The sequence below is a fragment of the Suricata suricatta genome, chromosome 1, assembly GCF_006229205.1.
Source record: "Suricata suricatta isolate VVHF042 chromosome 1, meerkat_22Aug2017_6uvM2_HiC, whole genome shotgun sequence".
Taxonomy (NCBI): domain Eukaryota; kingdom Metazoa; phylum Chordata; class Mammalia; order Carnivora; family Herpestidae; genus Suricata; species Suricata suricatta.
In genome coordinates this window covers 137,965,554-137,979,336 of record NC_043700.1, presented here as the reverse complement: position 1 = coordinate 137,979,336, position 13,783 = coordinate 137,965,554, and positions in this window count along the sequence as shown.

Sequence of the window (13,783 nt, the reverse complement as noted above, 5' to 3'; positions counted from 1 at the left end):
CTGGTATCAGGGTCTATACAAAAGGCAAAAGACAAGGGACTTCCTCCCAAAGACTGAGGTCTCATCAAGACTTCCTGTACTCTGAGGGAAGGTGGATCACAAAATGCCTGCACAGTATTTCATCATTGTTATGTATCCACATTTCCTAGTGTCTCACATCTTTCTCTTTCCCTTTTTTAAATTTTATTTTCTTTTTGTTAATGTCTATTTTTGAGAGAGCACACAAGTCAGGGAGGGAGGGACAGAGACAGGGAGACACAGAATCTGAAACAGGATCCAGGCTCCATGCTGTTAGCACAGAGCCTGACATAAGGTTCAATCTCATCAACCATGAGATCATGACCTAAGCCAAAGTCAGACGCTTAATCAACTGAGCCACCCAGTTGCCCCACCATCTTTCTCTTTTCCTCATGAGAGCATAGTTTAGTTACCTGGCTCTGATCTACCGCAGTACACTGGATTTGCTGGAACATGGAGTATATTAGAAATAACTTACCTTTTTCATAGGTTACACCTGGACCTAATGAAGAGGCCTGCACATTACCTAAAAACCTAGACTTCAGGCCTAATCTAATAACTCAACCGAACTTTAGATTGTCTCAGTGGAGTGGGATGTGTTCTCTGTCTGGGAAGAGAAAGTGACCAGAATAATGGACTCTTGTAGACACTAGATTCTTTATCTGGACATACATATTATATTTCCCAGCCTCCCTTGCAAGTAGACCTAATAGTTAAATGTGCCATTTAGGTTCTAACAAGTGGGATGTGAGTAGAAATGATGTGCTCCTGTTGCAGCTCTGCTCCATAAAAACAGCACATGAGAAGTCTAAGATCTCCCATTCCTTACCAACTTGAGGCAGATGAATTCATTTGTTTTAGAAGCCATGTGTTAAAGATGGCCAAGCCACACAGTGGGCAGACTCACTTGTATTAGAATTTATATATATTCTTTTGGGTTAAACCACAGATTTGGGAGTTAACCTAACTAATATAGACCTATCCTTTCCACCAGGTGTAACTGTCCATTACCCAGATCTAATTCTTGTACCACATGGGTGGACCCATGAATCAGGCCAACAAAGGTACTCTTATTACTCAGTCATAATGATTGATTCAGGAATGGGCAGATTAACAAAATGAAGCCAATCAGAAACAGTCTCACCATTTTGGCTAGCTACTATTAAGAAAGAAGCAGCTCACAGTGGAATTAAGCAAAAACTTTACTACTTATGACGTTTGGTCACCATGTGAAGTGACCTTGCCTGAGAAGGAAATAAAAGACAGCCTCAGGAGTGCTACAAGTGGGTAACAGAGCCTGTGACTTGAGACATGTATTTCCTGGCTCTCTCCTCAGGGTTAAAAAAACCAAATGATAAGGGATAGATACTGCCAAGAAGATTTCAGAATTCAAAAACAGCTTGTGGCTTGTGCCCTACTACCCATCAGGAAATTTGCCTAACACAGGCAACTACAATCAAGTAGAAGCACAGTATGTTCTGTTGATGCAGCATGGGCCAGGCAGCATTGATAACCTCTCACACTCCTGCATCTTTCTTGATGACAGTAGACTGAAAAAGAGATAACAGAATTTCATAAGAGGTATGTAAACTTGGTTCAAAGTGAGCCTAACCACTTGCAGGGCAAGGTGATGGAAACTCATGGCAGAAGCTGTGATATGAATCCATGGATTGGGTAAAAAGATCCTACCGAGAAGACAGTAATATCCATACACTTAGAGGTAAGGGCAGAGGAAAAGCAAACACTTTGAGAGAGTGGATTACAATTTGTATCAACAATGGACCTTTCAGCAACAAATTTAAACACTAAGCTAACCAGATTCCCCTCTGCCAAAGCCATGATGGTAAAGAACTTATCTCTAGAAAGCAGATAAAATCTTAGAGGAGGGATGAAGAGAGTCTCATAATAATACCTTAAACTGAATCCCCCAAATTTAAATAAAAAATTAATGTGAAATTCAAAACAGACTGTTAAACTGGAAGAGAGTAAAATATCTCAAAATGGCAAGGTTCATGTTTTAATTCCTGATAAGTAATAGTACCAGTGTCAACAAATGACACAATCTAAAATGTGAAGCCAATGAGACTAGCTGAGGTGCACAATAATAAGGTTCCTTAGCCCTAGCTAGGAGATTTGGCAATACTTAATATATTGTAGCAAGCAACAACCTGTTGAATTTTGAGTTTGAGGCTTCATTCTAATAATTCCAATAACCTCTTGTGTAAGGGATAAGGGAGCACCTTTCAGAGAGCAAACTCTAGAACACTATCATAACTGACCAAGGACTTCATCCACTAGCTAATGAAGGGTGCCATTAACTCACCTTGTTAAGTTTATATCTAATAAAATTATCTTTTTTAAATGTTTTTAATTTATTTTTGAGAGACAGTGCAAGCAGGGGAGGTTCAGAGAGACAGGCAGATACAGAATCTGAAGACAGGCTCCAGGCTCGGAGCTAGCTGTCAGCACAGAGCCCGACGTGGGGCTTGAACCCACAAACCATGAGATCATGACCTGAGCCAAAGTCAGACAACTAACTGAGCCACCCTGGCACTCCTAAAATTATTTTTATCATGTTGTACCACAAAGAGCTACATCCAGACCTGCCCAAAAGAAATGCACATCAGAACTCTAGGTTTTCAAGCAATATGCAATAATTGGATAAGACTTTGGCATGTTCCCAAAAAGGCATTTCAGTTGTCCATGGAATAATGGTGTCATCTTAGGCTAGAACATTTTTGAGATTACATGTACTGAAAGAAGCACAAGCATAGATGCTTGGTTACCAAAGGGTGGAATGTTGTGGAGAATACTCCATCACTTAACTTTTTGTATGTCCATCTTTCAGGAAGTGCCTTTCATCTACATGATAAAGCTGTCAGTTATATGACTCCTATTTTCCCTGTCGTAAAGATAGTCACATGAGCCAAGCCAATCTTTCCAGTTATCTATAAAAATTTTACTGAGGCTAGAGATGCTGACATAACATGGAGCCTACCTTGCCATACAGCAAAGACAGAAGAAAGCAGATTGAGAGCAATAGACAGTAGAATCCAAATGATATTTGAAATCCAGGGTTAGGTCTATTGTTCAATTAAGCAGCCACTAAGTTCTGCCTTTTCTGTCACCTACTTTTGCCACCCTCATTTAAGCTATTTTAAGGTAGGTTTTATTCATTTGCAAACTAAAATAGTCCAGACTAATGTAGTTCCCTGGATGGTACAATCCCATTCTTAGAGAAATTTACAGAACAAAGATTGGAGCGAGTAGACATAGCTGCTCCACCAACACCACCATGGAGACATTCCCTCAGTTGTCTTCCTTGGAGAAGCTGACTTTATTAAGGAAAGTAATGATTTATGATTACTTCCTAATTGCCAGAGTCATTAGCCTCTTTTAAAACCCCAACTTTACCAGACTTTTGTGGAATTTGACATCAGCTGTAGCATTTTCTAAGGAATCTCAATGAAATAATTCCCTTCTCGCATAGGTTCTGAACAATTTGAGAAATAAAGCAAAGGATAGAAATGGGGGCCAAAATATCACTTTATTACTGATAAGATCAAGTTGACTGATGTTACTGAGTATAAAAACCAAATAGGCCTGCCAACTTATCCCCAGAATCAGTTATACCTTCAGTTGCTAGCAACATTTCACAAGGACGACATGGAAGATCAAATGACAGTTTAGTTTCCGTGGACAACCTTGTCCTTGTAGGTTGGAGGATGAAGCCAAATTAGACATTCTTCACAAATTCACTAATCATACAAGTCACTCAATTTCCCCAAGTATAGAGAAAGACATACCTAGTTGAGTTCCTATCACAGGAAGCAAACATCAGAAGCAGGCACGATGCTTTCTCTACTAGCATCTTTAACCAATCCCTACTTGAAAACCACTTCCCTTAATTTCCATAACAACTTCCTTGTTGCTTTATCTCTCTAACCAATCCCTCTTCGTCTTCTTTATAGGCCTTTCTTCCTCCATCTGGCTTTTAGATGTTAAGAGTTTCCCCGTGATTCAGGCCATTGCCCTATTTCTATATTATATTCTCTCCCAAAGGAATCTCATTTCAATTACCTTGTTTAAGGCTAATGAATTCATAACCCTTATCTCCAATCCATATAGATTCAAGGTTACTAGCAGAATTACTGTGCTTAAGCTAATGTTTCCTTAACCTTTATCTCCAACCTAAACAGTTCTAAGATTACCAAATCCTATTCCTTCTATGTTCTCATATCTAATTACTTGCTTTGTCCTCACAGCCACTGCCTTAATTTGGCTTCTACCAGCTTTCACCCAAACTATTTCAATAGTCTGTTAAACTCTCTGCCTCTGGTCCTAGTCTATCTATTCCATTTTATCCTCCACATTGCCACCTAAATTTACTTCTTTACCTTGTAAAAACAATTTATTTCTGAATACAAAAGCAGTACATGTTCACTGGAGAACATTAAAAAAAAAAGCATACTTTTTATATTTTTATTTTTAAAAACTTTTTAAAAATGTTTTTATTTATTTTTTTTGAGAGAGAGAGAGATAGCGCGAGCAGGGGAGGGTCAGAGATAGAGGGAGACACAGAATCCAGAGACAGGCTCCAGACTCTGAGCCAGCTGTCAACACAGAGCCCAATGTGGGGCTCGAACCCACAAACCATGAGATCAAGACCTGAGCCGAAGTCAGACACTTAACCAACTGAGCCACCCAGGTGCCCCTAAAAAGCATGATTTTTAAAAACTTAATATATGAGCATAGTTTTATGCCATTAAGTATTCTCTGTAATATTATTTATATTGAATATAAAATGGATATATCATTTATTTTATTTTTTAAGTAGACTCCATGCCCAGCATGGACCCCAACATGGGGTTTGAACTCATGACCCCGAGGTCAAGACCTGAGTGAGCTGAGATCAAGAGTCAGATGTTTAACTGACTGAGCCACTCATGTGCCCCTGAATATATCATTTAAATATAAGCACTGCAAACCTGTGGTCTGTAACCAAAACTATTACATGGACACTCTATATTTTGTCATCACAACATTTCAAAGTTGTTTGAATTTTGAATGCCTTTACATAACACATGCTTTCTGCAAGTCCCTCACAATTTCCACAAATTCCTATTATCTAGTGTTACTCCTTTGTTTTTGTTACCTACTTGTATTTATTATGTTGTGTTCTGGTCATTTTTTAAAAACTATTTTGGAATTTACATTGAAAATGGTCAATTTATCCATCATAAGAAAGAGTTATCATTCATCCACCTGGTATCTGTTACCTACCTACTATGCACAGTCACTGTGATGGCAAGAAAATAGTGAACAGTACAAACATGGTCCTTTATCCCTTGATACATATAGTTTAGTGTGAAAGACATAAAAATGAAATAACTGCTAAAGGGAAAACTGACCTAGGAACTTTTGTTTGAGGGTGGGATTTTCTTGAGGAAATAATGCTTGAGGTGAGATTTATAGTAGAAACTACTTAGGCAAAAATTAGAGAATATCACAGGCCAAAGAAGTATACATATAAAAGTCCTGAAAAGGGAGGTATCAAATTGTGTCAAAAGAGCTGAAACACAAAAAGTGAATGGAACAAGTTTTGCAGGATGAGGCTGGAGAAGTTAGCAGAAGCCAAATCATTCAGGGCCTTGTGGACCATGCTAAGGAAGCTGAGACAGAGGTTGATATGAAATCTGCCTCCCTTTAACTGCTATCTGTCCAATGACCCTGGTTTTCTCTTTCCTTCTTTTCATTTACTCCTCATATGACATGATTTTGAGATCTCTTTCACCCTCTGATCACTCTTTTTTGGAACTTATAATTTTCTAAGTCTAGTGTTCCAGAAGCAGAGCCAAGTAAGAAATAATTAAGCTGAGGGCTTGAAGGATGACAGTCTAGCAGAAATAGTAATTAACTACCAGTGACTTTAGTAGAACACAGTTGCTACACAATTCAAATTTAATTAAATGTTATTGGGTAATGAATATATATTTTACATTAGATTTTCTTTTAAAACTATGTCTCATATAGGGGTTCCTGGGTGGCTCAGTTGGTTAAGCATCTGGCTTTGGCTCAGGTCATGATCTCATGGTTCATGGGTTCCAGCCCCACATTGGGCTCTGTCCTGATAGCTCAGAGTCTGAACCCTGCTTAGGATTCTGTGTCTCCCCTGTCTCTGCTTCTCTCTCTCTCTCTCTCTCTCTCTCTCTCTCTCTCTCTCTCTCAAAAAATAAATATTAACAAATTTTTAAATATATGTCTCATATCATAAAGTTTATTTAGGCTAAAATTAAAATCATATTGCTTTTTACATGGTGTTCTAAGTTGGTTAAAGAAGGAAATATAGGAATGGAAAAGTGCAAAGAGTCCTATATAGCAAGAGAAAGCCATTTCTAAGACTAAGAATATGCCAAGGATAATCTACAACTAAATAATGTGCACTAACTATTGGTTATTAAACAAATAAACTATACACATTTAATTTTTATTCTCCATTTTATGCTTGTTACTTTGATAATTTTTGTCCTTGTTGGTTTGAAGAACTCAAAGTGGTTATTACATAAAAAACATCTCCTACATTGAGATGTGTGAGTTCCTGAGTTTTTACTTTCAAACTGAACATCTAAAGAAACATTTTCAGAGTTCAGATTTAGAGCAAGCAAGTGTATTAATAACTAGCAGAAATATTAAAACCTAGGACAATTCATGGCTTGTATCTTTCTCAGGACAAATTGGGCTTGTTAGAAAGTTTGATATGCTAATACTAGAAAGTATCCAAAGGAACTTTTCATTCATTCATTTATTGATTATTCTATAGACATTTACTAACTACTATGTGATATACACTATTTAGAGCACAGAGTATTATATGCAGGAAATAGTCTAATAAACCTTTGACATATAAGGGAATTTTCCAATGACCTTGAATCTGCAAATATGCAAATATTTTATATCATAGAACTTAACCCAGAAAATATGGTAAATTGTAACTAATATTTCATATTTTCACATATAACAGTAAGTTTTAAAAATAGGCAGAAGTTCCATCTGGCACTTCAGTAGCTCAGAAATCGCCACTCCATCCTAACAACAGATAAAAAGCTGAACAAACTGAAAAACCAACTACTTTTCTTAGATCTGTCATAGGTAAGTCACAGGGCAAATCATTGCCTGCCAAACTGGAGAGACAGACAGATGGGCAGAGAATCACAACTTACAGGAATAGAAATCCACAGTAACTAGTGTTGGGCTAGGAAAATCTGAACTGTAATTGACAAATTGCTAGAAGCTTAGCATGGACAAGGCTCAGAGTGTAAAACTTCAGGGGGATCCAGTCATTGGGGGTGCCCATGCTTTGCTGAGCTTTACTTCCAGGAGCCCTACTAGGTCCTCACAGTGAATATTAGAGGAAAATTTGATATTACTGACTACTTCCAAATGTAACCATTTTGAAATACTTCACATCATTATGTTCTTCCTAACAAGGCCTGTCCTTAGAAGAAAGTATTTTACCAAACCGCAACCCTCTGGCATTTTATTAGAGCCTAACCTAATGCCAGTGTACTCTGGTCATCATGTCCCACCTGAGGGGGAGTGAGAAGGGGAGAGGCTAAGAAGCACTATTGAAATTCACAATGGCACAAACTCACCAAAGACTGAGACCTAATCATATGACTAGAATACTATCCCTCCCGCACATCCAATCCTGCATTACTAAAGGCCTATTTATTACAATTCCTTTTACCTAGTACCTCATGTCCACTTTTCAATGAAAACCTGCAAGGCATACTACAAGCCAAAAACAGTTTGAAGAGACTGAAAAATCATCAAAACCAGAGTCAGATATAGCAGGAATGTTGGAATTATTAGGCCAAGAATTTTAATAAAAATCTATAATTAATATTCTAAACGATTTAATGGCAAAAGTAGATAATGTGCAACAACAGATAGATAATAAAAGCAGAAAGATGAAAGTTCTAAGAAAGAATAAAAAAGAAAGGCTAACAGAAATGAGGAATGCCTTTGTTGGATTCATAAGTGGACCAGACTCAGCTAAAGAAAGAATTACTGAGCCTGAGGAAATGACAATAGAAACTTTCAAAACTGAAAAACAGGGAAAAAGAAAAAAGACTGGAAAAAAACCCCGCAACAGAACAGATTATCCAAGAACTGTGGGACAATTACAAAAGGTGGAAAATGTATATAATGGAAATACAAGGAGAAAAAAGAGAAAAGCAACAGAAGTAGTATTTGAAGCAATAACGACTGAGCAAGTTCCCCAAATTAATGCCAGACACCAAGCTACAGATCCAGGAAGCTCAGAGAACACTAAGCAGTATAAATGCAAAATAAATAAATAAATAAATAAATAACTGAACTTATGAATATCATATTCAAACCTAAGAAAATAAAAAATGAAGAAAAAGTCTTGAAAGAAGCAAAGGAAATAAATATCTTACCTATATGGGAGCAAAGATAAGAATTATGTTCACCTTCTCCTTAGAAACCATGCAAGCAAAAAGAGAATGGGGGATGCCTGGCTGTCTCAGTTGATGGAGCATGTAGCTCTTGATCTCAGAGTTATGGATTCAAGCCCCCATATTGGGTGTAGAGATTACTTAAAAATAAAATAATTTTGCAGTGCCTGGGTGACTCATTTGGTTAAGTATCCAACTTTAGCTCAGGTCATGATCCCGTGGTTTATGAGCTCAAGACCTGCATTGGGCTCTGTGCTGACAGCTCAAAACCTGTAGCCTGTTTCAGAGTGTGGGTGTATGTGTGTGTCTCTCTCTACCCCTCCCCCTCTCACACTCTGTCTCTCTCTTGAAAATAAACATTAAGAAATTTATAAAACAAAATAAAAAATAAAATTGTTTTTAAAAAGGAAAAGAGTGGAGTGAAATATTTAAAACATTGAGACCCACCAATCTATAATTCTATACTCTGCAAAATTACCCTTTGGAAGTAAAGGAGAAAAAGGAATTTCTTAAACAAAAATTTAGGGCATTTGTTACCAGTAGACCTGCCTTGTAAAAATTATTTAAGAAAAGGTAGTCTTGATATAACCTAAAACATTAAAAATTGCAGCTTCTTACCTTATCATTAGACCTAAGAATCCTGAGAAGGGGTCACATGAGGAAGATATGTGTATCACAGGTACATGGTATAAATCTTTCTCCTTACTTTCTATAAGGAACCCATGGACATTCACTAATGCTTCACCTCATTTCTTTACCCCTGTCTCCATCCATATTCTTGCTGTGTCCTTACCATATCTAAAGTGGTTTTGTCCTACTGTCACAGCAATATGACTTGCTTGGCCAAGGTCATATAGATGCAAGTAAATGTGTGCCAATTCTGAGTCCAGGGGAGCAATTGCTCACATCTTCTTGACTTCTTGCTCCTCTTATCACTGTCATGAAAATACATCCCAGCTAGTTCACTGATCCAAGGAAAAAAAGACAGTGAGGCAGAACTACACCAGCAAACCTGAAGCATAGAGCAGAACTAACTTCAGCTAAACTACAGATATATGAATAAATCCAGCTGAGATCAGCAAAACTTCCCAGGTAAGTCTTTTCACATTCAAACACTAAAATAGGAGAAAAACACCAATAGACCTCTTTGGGCTTTTGAAGATACATAATGCATTTGTGTATGCTGGCCAATCTATTAAAGCAAGCCTAGAGCACACAGATGTGAAGAAGAATAAATAATTATTTGGGGGCACTTTTTTATACAGCAATAGTAGATCAATACTGTGTGCTCTAGGAAAAGTGAACTACTCAGGAATTTACTGGATTCTGACTCATAGCATATTTGAACCCCCAATAATGAAATGTCCCATTAATCTACCAATCAGAATGGCTGCTTATGGAAGTCAGGTAATAAATAGAGTTTGGTCTTGAGTCTGCCTCATGATGGGCCACATACCAACCCCCTTGTTACTTCTCCTGTTCTTTCACGAACATATTTGACATTGTAGGAATAACCAATATTGCGTTCCTAATCTGTAGAATAAGGACATTTGTGGCAGGGAGGCCAATGGGAGCCTCTGGAACTTCTCTTCCCAAGAAAATTAGTAAAGCTGCATTCCTAGGGAAACTGCAGGATTAGTGCTACCATAAAGGACTTGAAAAATGTAGTACCAATGATTCCTTTCTATTCACATTTATCTATCCCCTTTGGCCTACATAAAATCTTGGAGAATAATAGTGGATTACTGTAAATATAATCAGGGAGTGACTTTAGTAACAGCTGCTATCCCTAATATATTTTCCTGAATAAGATAAATCAATGAACCTCTAGCAGTTAGAATATGGCTACTAATTGGGCACTTTATTATCTCTATCTCAGTAAGAAGAGATCTCCAGAAGTTGCTTGTTCTTTACCTGGTAGGAACACAAATATATTCTCATTGATCTATTTTAGCTCTCCAGCTCTGGTTTCTAATCTATTCTGCAGACACCTTTACCATTTCACCGTCTTATAATCCTACATTACATGACATTGGCCAACTACTTTGATGTGATGATGTGCTCATTGGACTTAGCGACTAGATTTTAGAGAATGTGAATGTGAGATGACCTCCAGTGGAAATCCAGGTAACTATGACCTCACTGAAACTTTTGGAGATTAGTCAGTCTTGAACATCTTAAGATATTCTCTCTAGTACAACAGGAAAAGTTCTGCACCTTTTACCCATATCAGTAAGAGAGAGATACAATACTTGATGAGCCTCTGGATTTTTTAAAGTAGCATATACTACATTTGGATATGCTACTTCAATCTCTTTAATGAAAGTTACCAACTTTGAAAGGTCATCAGAAGCATGAGAACTTTCTAGCTGGTCTAGGCTGAAGCATGGCCAGTGATTAAGAGTCTATAACAGATTATGTTGCTATTTGGAGCCTGTGATAAGCCCCAGTAGCAGAATCACAGTTTAAGCCCCCAAGGATTTGGATCAATGCCATATAATTAACTATTTGAGAAACAAACCCTGAGTTGTTTTGTGAGCCTTAGTAGATACTTAACACCTTACCATGAGAATTTAAGGCCTTGAGGTCTTGGATGACCATCACAAACTGAATTTTATGTAACCTAATAAGCCATAAAGCTGAATACATCCAGAATTACTCCAAAATCAACTGGAGCTGACATACAAAAGATTGGAACAAAGCTAGTCATGAAGCTACTAGTAAGTTTCATGACCAAGCAGGTGGTTGGCATTACCGGGTACCTACTTTTTCTATATTGCTACCATTCTATCAACCCACATTTGTGACTACATGGTGAATTTTCTATTACCAGTTAACTTAGGAAGAAAAAATTCAAGTCTGGTTTGCAGACAGTTCTGGAAAATGAGCCGGCCCCTGCCAGAAGCAGAATGCTTAACATTACAGTCAATCAGAAGAGACTGAAATACACATAGAAGGGAAAATTGTCCAAAGGGAAGAACTCTGATAAGTATATCTCATTTTCCGATTTTCTTGCTTTGTCCAAGCAATGTTAATAGCAGGACTGGACAGACAGGGACATAAGAAAAACAAGACTGAAAGATTGAGTGATAAGTAAATTTGGAGAAGTCATATGCAGATTGAACTCCCGTGATAACAATGTGGGGATACTTCTATTCTCAGGTAAAAGCCAACAACAGTAAAAACAGAAAAGGCCACCTCTACAAGGAAGGTTTATCAGTTAGGTAGCCAGTATGACCTCTTTTGTGGCTACAAGTTAGTTACCAACTTTCTCCAGTTAGGCGGTGCTTGTTCAATGGTTTCCTGAACAAAAAGTATCATGATGGCAGAGGTTGAATTTGTTTATGATCTCAAACAAACATGGACTGCTCTACTGCAAGGCTGGTCTGTCTGTTGTTATAGTTGAGAGCCCAGCCTTTTAGCAATAAAACACCAATGCTGAAAACTTGATATATCATCTACCAGGGGGACCGATCACCCATCTGGTGGTAGGTTGATTTTTTTTTAGACTTCTTTCATCATGGGGATAATATTGACTTGTCCTCATAGAATGGATCACTATTGTGCAGCTATATTTGTCTTTCTTACCTACCATACTTTTTCTAGCAATGTTACTTTTAAAATGTCAGAATGCCTTGGGGCGCCTGGGTGGCTCAGTTGGTTCAGCATTCAGCTTCAGGTCAGGTCATGATCTCATGGTTCATGAGTTACAGCCCCACATCAGGCTCCGTGTGGACAGTTCAGATCCTGGAGTCTGCTTCTAATTCTGTGTTTCCTTCTCTCTCTGTCCTCCCCCGCTTGTTCCCTCTCTCTCTCTCTCTCTCTCTCTCTCTCTCTCTCTCTCTCTCTCTCTCTCTTTCATAAATAAATAAACAAACAAATACACATAAAAAATTTTTTTGAATGTCAGAATGCCTTATTCAGCATTAGAGAACCTCATATAATGCTGAATCTGAACAAAGCACTAATTTTGCTGTAAATCAACTAAGACAAAAGAATAACAACTATGTGATCACTGGTTTTAAGTGGCTTATAAACCCATGTGATTACTGAACTATAAAGCAATGCCTATAGAATGGTGGAATGGTCAATTGAAGAACTCATTTACGATGCATGGAACAAGCTGGGAAATAACTGTCTTACAAGATTCAAATATGGCTTCTTCTAGTAAGAGAACATATAGGTCTGAGAACAAAGGGGGGCAGTGGAATGGCATGTCATTATTAGACATTATGCCTGGAGGAGATTTATTGTCCAAACTTAGACACTTTTAAGAATGAAATAAATCATTAAACAATTAAAATTACTTGTCAGGACCTTTGTGGATGTGGATGTATTAACTGACAAATTAGTTTACTATAATTGATGGACTTACTTAGAAAATAGATTGTTTAAAAGCTATTTTCAAAAACAAATCTGGATATAGTAAACTAAAACTGCTTAATACTATCAGTATATTAAAAACAACAATCAATAATTATTCTAAACATATTCATGCATTTTAATTTGTTTATTGACCACATCTGTGTCTCATACCATGTATATATTGTTTTACTCTGAAGAATATATTTTTTCCAGCTTCATTGAGATATTATTGACATACAACACTGTGTTAATTTTAAGGTATAAAACCCTCCTTGAGGGTTTTGATGGTTTCCTGTCTCACAGTCAGGTCCTTCATCCATTTTGAGTTTATTTTTGTGTATGGTGTAAGAAAGTGGTCTAGTTTTATTCTTCTGCATGTTGCTGTCCAATTCTCTCAGCACCACCTGCTAAAGAGGCCGTCTTTTTTCCATTGGATACTCTTTCCTGCTTTGTCAAAAATTAATTGACCGTACATTTGTGGGCCCAGCTCTGGGTTCTCTATTCTATTCCATTGGTCTACGTGTCTGTTTTTGTGCCAATACCATACTGTCTTGATGATGACAGCTTTGTAGTAGAGGCTAAAGTCTGGGATTGTGATGCCTCCCATTTTGGTCTTCTTCTTCAATATTACTTTGGCTATTTGGGGTCTTTTGTGGTTCCATATGAATTTCAGAATAGTTTGTTCTAGCTTTGAGAAGAATGTTAGTGCAATTTTGATGGGGATTGCATTGAATGTGTAGATTGCTTTGGGTAGTAATGACATTTTCACAATGTTTATTCTTCTGATCCAGAAGCATGGAATGTTTTTCCATTTCTTGGTGTCTTCTTCAATCTCTTATGCTTGTAATTTTTAACAAAAAAATCTCAACTTCTTTAGCATTGTATTTTAATATTTTAACACTATAGTTAATAAATTTAAA